Below are 10956 nucleotides of genomic sequence, written 5' to 3'. Positions count from 1 at the left end.
CTTCGTCATCCACTCTCAGCTCCTTTCCTTCGTTGTCACTTTCAAAACCAAACAAATCCTCGTTGTCAGTGTCAGAGTCGAACACCCTCAGAAGGGCCGTGGCGGTGTCCTCCTCTCCATCATGCAGCATTCAGCCCTTCGAAATCCGTTGGTGATCGTGGATGTTTTCACACTTTTCCACGCTGTCAGAATCCACCGGTGGAGTTGGGCATAACTTGCTGAAGGTGTAGCGCTACTTTGAAGTTTGTTTTTCGCGCTACTTGTACGGCACTATGTTGCCTGGCGGATGGACATGTGACCAACATACCACTCTTGAACCCCGATACTGTGTGTCTGATCACATGCCCTTCCGCCAGGCAACGTAGTGCCGTACAACAGCGGAACAAACAAAACAAATCGTCTTACGATATGACAAAAATCATGGACAATCCATAGAAAAGCCGCACCTGACTAAAAGCCGCAGGGTTCAAAGCTTGTGCAAAAAGTAGCGGCTTATAGCACGACAATTATGGTAATTAAATATATTTGCTATACTATAAATAAATATATATAAATACTATATCTACAGATAACACAGCAATTAATACATGTATTGTTTAATTAATAAAACATCAGAAAGTGATAAAACACATTAGAAATAGCTTCATAACAGACCATTAAATCAACACATTTTCATCAGCAGATGTTTGCATGTTCAGTAAAAATATTTCAACAACAAGTTTATGATTAAAATGATCAATGAACTTCAGCCTTACGCTATGTAATGTACGTTTCATGTTGGACTCATGGTCCTTTGTTAGTCCAGTTTAGGATAATGTCTCTGACGTATGTATCATATCAAATATATGTCATATCAAAACAAGCCCACACCTGCAGTTGTTTCAGTTTTTCACAGGTGTTTCCTGTCAGCTGGTCAACCTCACTCAGGCGGACATGCATATCAGCCAACCAAACGACAAGCTCCTCCCTTTGTGCTTCAAATCCCTCCCACTCTGAGACAAGGAGCTGAAAGAGAGAGAAAAGAGTCAATTATAAAGAAGAGAGAAAAGTGAAACCCTCCTCAGAAGGTCTGACTCGCATACCTGCAGTTGACCTGTGATGGACTCCAGTTTGGCGTTCACGTCATCCCTCATCGATGCCAACAGCCGAGTCTGCAGGGTGCCCTGGAAGAGCTGAGTTAATGTTCGACTCCTCCTGGTCAGGCTCTCCAGCTGGATGAGCCGAGGTCTCCCCTCTCGCCGCCGCCTCTTAACACAGAAACACAAATTGCATCTGAAGCAGGAGGAGCAGATTTTTTTTCCTATTCTTTTCTAAATCCAGGCTAGATCACGTGGAGGTATTTGGAAAACTTTTTTGGCCAGCGGACGACTGTTGTCTCGCAGAAAGTCAAATCGAATGTATGCGATACACAAGCAATTCACAAGAACACATTATAAAAAACAATGCTATATTGTGCTATATGCTATATTTGCTAATATATATAATAATCTCAAAAGTAATGCTTTATTAAAATTTAAAACAGAACAGTGTTTGGATGTGTGCATTGTGTCTACTGTTTGTTAACTCACCACATTCATAAATGTCTTAATAATAAATTCCATATTCTGTCACCACATTATTTGTGATCAGTGGGTTTGCGGGGTTAGGGGTGTTGGGGTTAGGGTCTTTAGGCTTTGGCCCCCACCCCTGCCACCAGTATATTTTTAAATATTTCTAACTTTTATTTGAATATTCAGTTTCCTACCATCTGCTCTTGAAGGGTAATCACCAGGTAACCCACCTCCCCCTTCGCACACACATGCACACAAACAAAACACACAGTATAATTCACAGCCTCATTATAGTAAATAAATATTTATGCCATTTACACCATCAAACTTAGACAGCTAAGGATGAAGAACCTTTTGTTCTTTAAAGAACCATTTGTAATAGCTGAAGAACCATCCACAAAATAAAAAGGTTCTATGACGTATGATGGTTCTTTAAAGAACCATGAAGACATCTGAAGAACCATTTAAGAACCATCGTTTTTCTGAGAGTGGGACCAGAGTCACTAAGAAAACAATTGGTAACACGCTACGCCGTGAAGGACTGAAATCCTGCAGTGCCTGCAAGGTCCATCTGCACATGTACAGGCCTGTCTGAACTCGCCATGTTTGGAGGAGGAATGCTACCTATGACTGCAAGAACACCATCCCCACCGTCAACAAGGAAACATTATGCATTGGGGGTGTTTTTCTGCCAAGGGGACAGGACAGCTGCACTGCATCAAAGAGGAATTGATGGGGGCCATGTATCGTCAAATCGTGGGTGAGAACCTCCTTCCCTCAGTCAGAGCATTGAAAATGGGTCGTGGGTGTGTATTCAAGCACGACAATGATCCAAAACACACGGCCAACACAATAAAGTATTGGCTCAAGAAGAAGCATGTTCATTTATTTATTTTTCTGGCAGACTTACAAAATCATCAGGGATTCAAATCATGTTTCCCTTACTGTATATTTATTGAAAACAAAACACCCTGACAATGTTTGGGGACCAAGTGGGAAATGTTATATATTTGGATCAGTCAGTGTCAGTCTGAATAGATTTGTACTTTATTCAACAACCAGATTTTCACATGCTCATTTTCAGTTTTTCAGTTTGTTAAGTAATGCAGTCTAAGAAGCCTGCTTCCTCAATCATTCACCAGCACCTGTAGGTGTGATCCTGTGGCTCTGCACTGTGTGAGGTGGCTGATGAGGATACCAACGCTCATGGTAGCTTTAGCAGAATGCGAGTTTATTCATTTAAATTTTTACAGTTACAGAAGCATATTTATGGTTCATTGTATCCCTTTGTTGTTGGACGTAGCGTTTTGCGTTTTGGGATGATTAGGAGTTTCTAGTTTGCATTTTTGATAATCTTGTATTTTGGTCATTTATTCTGTATAGTTATTTCACCTTCTGGTTATGGTGTTATGCTTTCCTGGTGCTTATTATTCAATGTCTTTACTTCCCTGACTGCTTTTGTTAACAGATGGATTAATCCTGTTGTATTTCCATTCCTTTGCTCTGTCTTGTTTACCTTTTTGTCTTCTGTGGCTTGTGTGTCCTGAGCCCAAATCTGCACTGTCTACACTGCCATCACATTTCACATGACCAGCAGATTCCACGCAGCCCGTGCCATGTTATAAAAAGCTCGAGTTAGGAGATGACGCTTATACAGCACATGTCTGGGGACAGTATGGAGAAAGTGGAAGAGCAGATCAAAGACCTACAGAAGGCCAATGAAGGTAGAGTATGATGCCAGGTGAGGGACGTACCAGCAACAGGAAGCCTCCTTCAGGTTAAATTATTTCCAGAACAGAAATGAGAAACGAACACTATTCATGGTGATGTTTTTGTTTGTTTATTTATTTATTGACAATTATTTTTAATATTACTTCTTCTCTATTTAATGTCACTTCTCAGCTATGTTGATGTCAGGCTGATGTTCCAGATGTTCTAACAGCTGATTTTCCATTTAACAAAAACAAATGTCCCACAGGTATTTTTACTGCACCAGTGAGAGGAGCCTACCACTTTGACTGTGTTGTACAAGAGTGGAAAGAAGATTTTCATTGCATATGAACACCTGCGATCTGGGGCTGGAAGTTCCTCTAAGTTTGCCTCACTACTTCTGGAGGTTGGAGATCAGGTGTTTTTGCGTCTCATTGCTGACACAAGAGTGTTATCATATTAAAGAAAGATGCCCAACGGATTTACTTTCAATCATAAAAACCATCAGACTACCTTCAGTGGTCATCTGCTTTTCACCATGTGAGAGGTGTGACAGCTGCAACACGTCCTGTTTAGGTTGTTTGGAGCTTTGCCTTTTCTATGAATAAAACAGGAAGTAAATCAGTCTGGGATGTTGGAATGACTTGTTTTATTTGGTCATTTTAATTTTCTACTTCTCCTCTGATAACACTCAGTCAGAGCATAATACCCACACAGGTAATGATCTTTTTATGGATGCTGCACAAACATTTCATTATGTGTAGACTTGTTTTACAAAGTTGAACTGTGGACAGATGCTATCAGGGAAAGTTTGATGAATACAAAGTGGAATTGGTCAGTTTACATTTGTTGTTCAATAAAGCTTTATGAAGCTGAAGTGGCATTTGGTTCACACGAGACAGTCTGAAGAATTAAAAAGTATTATTTCTGTAAAATTGCAGTAGCTGACTGACATACCAACAGCTGTGTGATCAAGACCTGTGGCAGCACATCACTGTGCTAAGGTGAATTTCAGGTTCCTACAAAATGAGCTAGAGCATCATCAAAATCCACATACAGTAAATATAGTGATAACAGAGGCCCCTACGGTGCCAGCAAGAGAGCATCGAGGTCATATTCATCAAACTAACAGTTGGTTTTAAACCGCACGATAAAATTTCATTGTGAATCTGAAGCTCGAGAACAGTTCAATTTAATTCAATTCAATTATATTCATATAGCGCCAAATCACAACAAGAGTCGCCTCAAAGCGCTTCATAGATACAGAGAAAAGCCCAACAATCATATGACCCCCTATGAGCAGCACTTTGGCGACAGTGGGAAGGAAAAACTGATTTGAGCTGATTGTTGGAATTTGGTGCTCTGTAAATAAAACTGAATTGAATTGCATTCATGTTCTGCTGTCAATATGTTGATATTTCTTTTGAATTATGAATTATTCATTGGTGCCTGGCTTCATTTGCATCTGTTCCAGGTTTTCCAGATGACAAACGTTCGGCTTCTTCCAGCTCTCAGACCTCTCTCCAGTTCTTTAGTCTGCATTTCATTGGAACTTCAGCAGAGTGAGAAGAGGGAACCGTGAGACAGAGAGCTCAGTTTGTATTCGCAATGTGTGTGTGTTATGAACACCACTGAACTATAACTTTATTAGTATTGTCATACATGAACAACAGGTGACCCCAGTTTCAGGAAAACACTGGAGATCACATCATAAATTAACAATAAAGCAACAACAACATATAAGCGTGTGGGACAGCAGGAGGCTGAAAAACTCCTAAGTTGACTTCTATAACTAGCCTTGTGAGGGCGCTACTGGCAACATGTTTTAATAGGTTACAGAGATACCTGAAGGTGCTTTTGTCATACGACACACGGCAGCTGCAGTCCTGACCCACTGAAACTAATCAAGTGAATCATTAGAAGTTGACGTAATCACACTTTTCTGAAACATTTAATAGAATGTAAGCAGAGGTGGAAAGCATTCTCAGACGGGCGATTATAATGTTCACAGGGAGGTGTGGGTCAAACATCAGTGTGGTGCATACATGTGGTCTCAATTACCCCGTCTGAGATTCCTGAAACACTTCCCAGACGGAGGGAAAAGGACAGAAAGTTTGTGAGCAAAGCTTGAAGAAGTGCTCGTTGTGTGTGATGTCCTTGTTGTTCTGGACTAAAGTTTCTGAGGCTACGTCCACACTAATGCGTTTTCCTTTGAGGTTGCAGGTTGAATCGTCTTGTGTTTCACGCATGCGCAGGACTGGAACGTAAGTGTTTGAATGTGGATGTGCAACTCTGTGAAAACGACTGAAAATGCTAGTGTGGACGTGGAGTTTTCAAATCTATCCGAGTTAGTGTGGACGTAGCCTTAAAGCTGCAGGATGCTGAGGAGAAACACTGACATGACTCCATCAGCTCAGTTCACAACATTTTAAATGCAGTAATGTAAATGAGTACATTTGTACTTTAATGAAATGCTGATAATTACTCTGCAGTCCAGACTCACCAGCCAACACCTCTGAGTGTCCATCAGAGGGCGACAAACACTCAGTGATATCCGCCAGAGGCAGCAGAGGAACTTCAGCTCACATGTGGTGTAACAGCAAAGCGCACACGATCACTTTAAATGCAGCTGCAGACGGTCTAATTGTAATCTGATTACATATCATGTTGAAATTCAGATTGGTGTCAAACAACATTTTAAATGTTTACATTCTGAGCCTCAATATTTTTCTACTGAAAATCAGCTAAATCAGTCTCAGTGGGTGGACCCAGAACCAGATCCCGCTGAAGGAATCCGAGGCTCTGTAACAGGGCAGTTCCCAGATGGATCAAGGATTCACACTGGATCCGGTTTAGCGTGACTCATTTTCCAGATTACCCCGGATAAACCCCCGTATCATAGCTGCTGATTTTGTCCACAGTCTAAAATTAAACTGAAATATCTCAAATCTATCTGTCCAACACACAGACAGCTCTATAGTTCAATGTTTATTTTAACATGTTTGCTTTTACTTAAGTCTTGAAAAAAATTCTGCTTCTTTCTTCCATCAGTGTGAAACGGTCACTATCATTGGTCTGGTGTGTCCGTATCAGTGAAGACTGAGATTAGATTAAAGATGAAATCAGATTTATCTTCTAAATCTTACTAATTGTTTCCATAATGGCAGAAATAACAGAGTGCGATAAAAAAAAGAAGACGACCTTTTTGCAGTTCATCATTTCTCCCCTCCTAGTATCACGAGCATATTCATATTCCTCAATCCAGTGGATTAAAATGGACGTTCTGGCCTTTACTTATCTGTTGCCATGGTGAGTCATGCTCTTCTGATGATGGCTAATTGTCAAACTAACTCTGACCGAACTAAAAACACTGACTTGGCGATCTCGGATATAATAAACTTGAGTTTGTGAACCTGCTTCCTGGAGCAGAGCCCTGATTATTCTGTCAGTTTGCTTCATTTTGAAATGATTGTCTGTCCTTTTGTGTGTATTTAACTCTCAATTGTCATTTTTTCCAAATGTAAAATTAAAAGAATTTAATGTTTTTCAATGATATTTTCTGTAAATTGAAAGTAAAAATTCAGCACAAGACAGAAGTAACCAGAGTCCTTCATGAGACTGATGAATGAAGCGATTGCATAAACGAAGGCTGTGACAGAGAACGACGTCGGATTAATGTTACATACTGTTTACTCAGGAAGTCAAAGGGAGCCGACGCGTTACAACATCAGCGTGAGAACAGAACAGGCGCTTTGGCAAAGCACACGGCAGGTGGATGTACCCACAAGCTGATTGCAGGCGAGGGTTCAGGTCTGCTGACACCTGGGATCTAGATAGATATCAGATAATGTGGGAAAAGACGTGGCAGTGAAATTAATTTGTGTTGTTAAAACATGTTGGACACGAAGATCCAACATGTTTTTTTTTTTTGGTAAATCCTGATATCCTGAAAAGTTTTTTTATGATAGAAACCTTGAATTTTGTTGTCCTTCTCCATCTGACAAACAGTCTTTGGGAGTCTTTGCAGCCTTTGAACCCATCTGTCACTTTCTGTGAATTTAAGCTGTCGCTCGTGTTTTGGTTCAAAGACCTCATGGAAGAATTCAGGAGGAAACGACACCTGACAGGAAATCTGCTGAAGAAGGAGGTTGGAGGTCATGTTTATACTCGAGTGAAAGCTGCCATGCTTTTTTTATTGCTAAGGGACAAAAGTTCAGATGGAGGGGTAGATTGTCTTTTCTACAACCAGGAAGCTGCAGCTGTGACATTCCCGATACTGGCATAAAACTATAATAAGCAGCTGTGCCTCCTGTCTCGACCCCTTCTTCCTTTAAAAGGCTCCGTTTATTCCAAAAAGTGGGAATGCTCAACTATAAGTTAAGTATATAAATAAATAATCAGAAAAAAGTCAAAACAACTGGAGAAAAGCAAAGGTACTCATGGTGAAGGTAGCAGAGCATCCCAGGATTAGAAGAACCCAAAGATCCGACAGAGACAGAGAAATACTGAACCCAAAAGTAAAACAAACAGTATTAAAATGCTACAAAGTCCCCGATCAGTGAAAATGAAAATAAAAGCCTTTAAAATAGTTTCATTTAAAAACAAAAAAGTTAGATTTCACATGAACAAACTGAAAATGAAAAAGGTATTAAGATTTTAAATTCAAATTTAATTTGACCCCAAAACAAAAGAAAAAAAATCAACTGCCGAATAAATTCTTTACAAATCCTACCATGTGGATTCATGGATTTTTTTTTCACATTCTGTCTCTCACAGTTGAAGTGTACCTCTGGTGCAAATTACTGACCTCTGTCATCATTTTAAGTGGGGGAACTTGCACAATCGGTGGCTGACTAAATACTTTTTTGCCCCACTGTAACAACCTGTTGTGTAAAGAATATAAGGAGGTTCACATAACACAAATCAAAAATGCTGATCCAGCAGTTTGAAATCATCACTGTTCAAAAAGTTTGTATTTCTTTTTTTAGCGTGTGGTGAGCACGTTCTGCTGAGCCTTCATGAATGTCTACGATATGAACCGTGGTTCAAATTACAATTTGCTTTCTCAAAATCTACAAAAGCAACAGAGCCCAGATGAAGATGGAGTTTTTTGGAGCTGTCGGTGCAGTTTTGTGGTGGTGCTTTAGCTCTGACAGCACAATGTCTGTAGGAGAAAGCTCACTTCCTCCTCTGTGTCACAACATCATGATGAAACAGACCTTTAGCCTGAAAAACTGTTTCCTTTTTGTACAGCGCTACAATGTAAGAGGATGAAAGCATGCTGCATCAGTTTAAAAGACAAAAGAGTCACTCTTTAGGTTTGGCATCGTGGCTCTGTTCTGGGACCCGTCTGTGCTCTAACTCATCATTAGGAGTGAGAACGTGTTGGTCTGTGCTTCACATCTAAGCCTAGAGCAATAAGACGAGCAGCGAGACCCCTCACAGGCCAGGCCCACCACATTTCTACTTTACTGATGATATTCATGGAGATTAAGCAGGAGAGATGTTCTCCTCTTGTTTTTCATACTTCCCACACAGAACTGGGGCCCACAGACTGACTTTGAGTTTTTACATTTGAAAGAGTTGAGATGTTACCAGTTAGTCGGCGCTATAAAAAAAAAACATATATTTTGCTATTGATGTAAAGGATGTCTCATCAGATCTGTGATGGCTCTGCAACTTCATTAGCATTAGAAAAATACTACCTACTAACAAAACTAGCTAATAATGATGACGTGTGTTTAGTTCAGTGACAGCATGGAAGGAGGAGCTAGGGTAGAGGGGGGTTGCAAAGGGGCTTGCAGATGTAAAAAAGCTGAAGAAGTTTAAATATGGAGGAGATTTTATACTGCTGCTGAGGTCTATCAGCTGAAACACTACAGAAGACTGTTAACATATGAATACAGCCTGGACTTCACTGTTGGGCTTTTTCTCCTTCTTTGGTTTCTTTTCTTGAGCTCACTGTTGGTCACACAGATGAAACTTGGATGGATTTTTTCAACATGCTTTTTTCTGGTGGTCACCTGCAATGGCCCTGGTTTACCTGAGACAGGAGGATCTGGCGATGGCCTTCAGGGGTGGCAGAGGGCAGCCATTGAGTTTTTAGGTGGTGTTAATGACCCTCTGCCCGGCCTTACTGTTCTCAGTCATGGCCCCTGAGTACCAAAACCCATGCAGGAGGAGCACGCTCTTCACTGAGGAGCTGTAGAAGGCCAGCAGCAGTTCCTGGTCCAGGTTCTTCTTCCTCAGAGGTCTGGGCATTCCTCGCTGCACTGTACAGCAGACACCACATTGTTAAGTTTGTGTTTAGGAGTTTTGTCTTTGGAATGAGCCAGTTTTTAGTCTGAGTGTGTGGCTGGATCTGAAGTACACTGTGATGTTGTGCTTGGAGAAGACTCTCCTGGGTTTGTCTGACAAACTTGCTGCATAAGGGATAACAGTGTTGTTCACTTTGTCCTTCTTTTTTGCTGCTCTTTGTCTCGTTGTGTTTTTGTGGTTTTCTTGCTTATTCATGTTTCTTTTCTTATTTTTCTCTTATGGGATATTTTCGCCCGTTTAGCCATTTTCGATCTCCTTTTGTTGAATTTGCATCGTGTTGTTCTGGCTTTGCATCTCTTTCTTAATGTTTTTTTTTCAGATTTATATGTTTTTCTGTGGTCGGGTGACTCACCAGCTATGTTCAGGCCAAACTGTTGCAGGCATTTTAGATAAACTTAGAAACATGCCGCAGAGTCTGCATTTCTTCTCTGTTGTTTTTGGACTTTTTGTATATTTTTAGTATCTTTTCTTGGTTTTCTTCATGAATTTCTTCACAGCTGTTTTTAGTCATTTCTCACGTCTCAGTTAGTGTTCATGTTTCTTTGAGTTTATTGACATTTCGATGTGAAATATTTACCCTGTATTGTGAATTGCTGCACTGAAGTGTGATACCGCATGCTACGCCTTTGCACATACCTGTTGTGTGTTGAAGTAGGAGCAGCACACATGTTTGAGCCTGCAGCAGATACACCATCAGTGCTCCAACTGTCACAGACTTTCAGCCAATGACATCTTAAAGCTTCTGCCTGAACTTGCCTGTTTGTGCAGGTGGTCCGACCTCAAAGCTGGAATGTTTTATGAAAACTTGATGAGGAGCTCGATAAATCTGTCAGTTGGAAAGAATGCCTGTTTAGGCTTCAGGAAATTTGGTCACAGTTTGACAGATCTGCTAATGTGTGTGTGCGCGCGAGCGACATTTTTGTTTTAATCTGAATTTCAGATCACCTCCTGTGTTTAATGGTGGCATCTGTGGTGCAGTGATCTGGATCCAAACACTGACAATGCTGAAAGCATTAATGTGAAATGTTTTAACCGAGTTTTCATATATACATTACATATAGATACCACATTTAGTTTGATTTTCTTTTCTCTATAACACTGTCTTCATGTCTTCAACATATTTTTTTTAATATGGAAGAAGCTGAGTGCGGGTATTTTACTTCTTTTCTATGAATCTAAAAAAATAAAAGGTGGCACTAATATTAAGATCTTCTGTTTAATTTACTGAAATTATGCTGTTACTCCCAATGCTGTCACATATAAAATATAATGAAAACTACAGTTATTCACAAATATTTCTAACAAACGAGCTACATTAAAAATCCCCAAGGTGTTAGGACATTAAAAACAAAAAAATCAATAAATTTTGAAACTTTAA

The sequence above is a fragment of the Astatotilapia calliptera genome, chromosome 10, assembly GCF_900246225.1.
Source record: "Astatotilapia calliptera chromosome 10, fAstCal1.2, whole genome shotgun sequence".
NCBI classification, from domain to species: Eukaryota; Metazoa; Chordata; class Actinopteri; order Cichliformes; family Cichlidae; genus Astatotilapia; species Astatotilapia calliptera.
The sequence above is the reverse complement of the archived record's forward strand: the minus strand, read 5'-3'. Positions refer to the sequence as shown.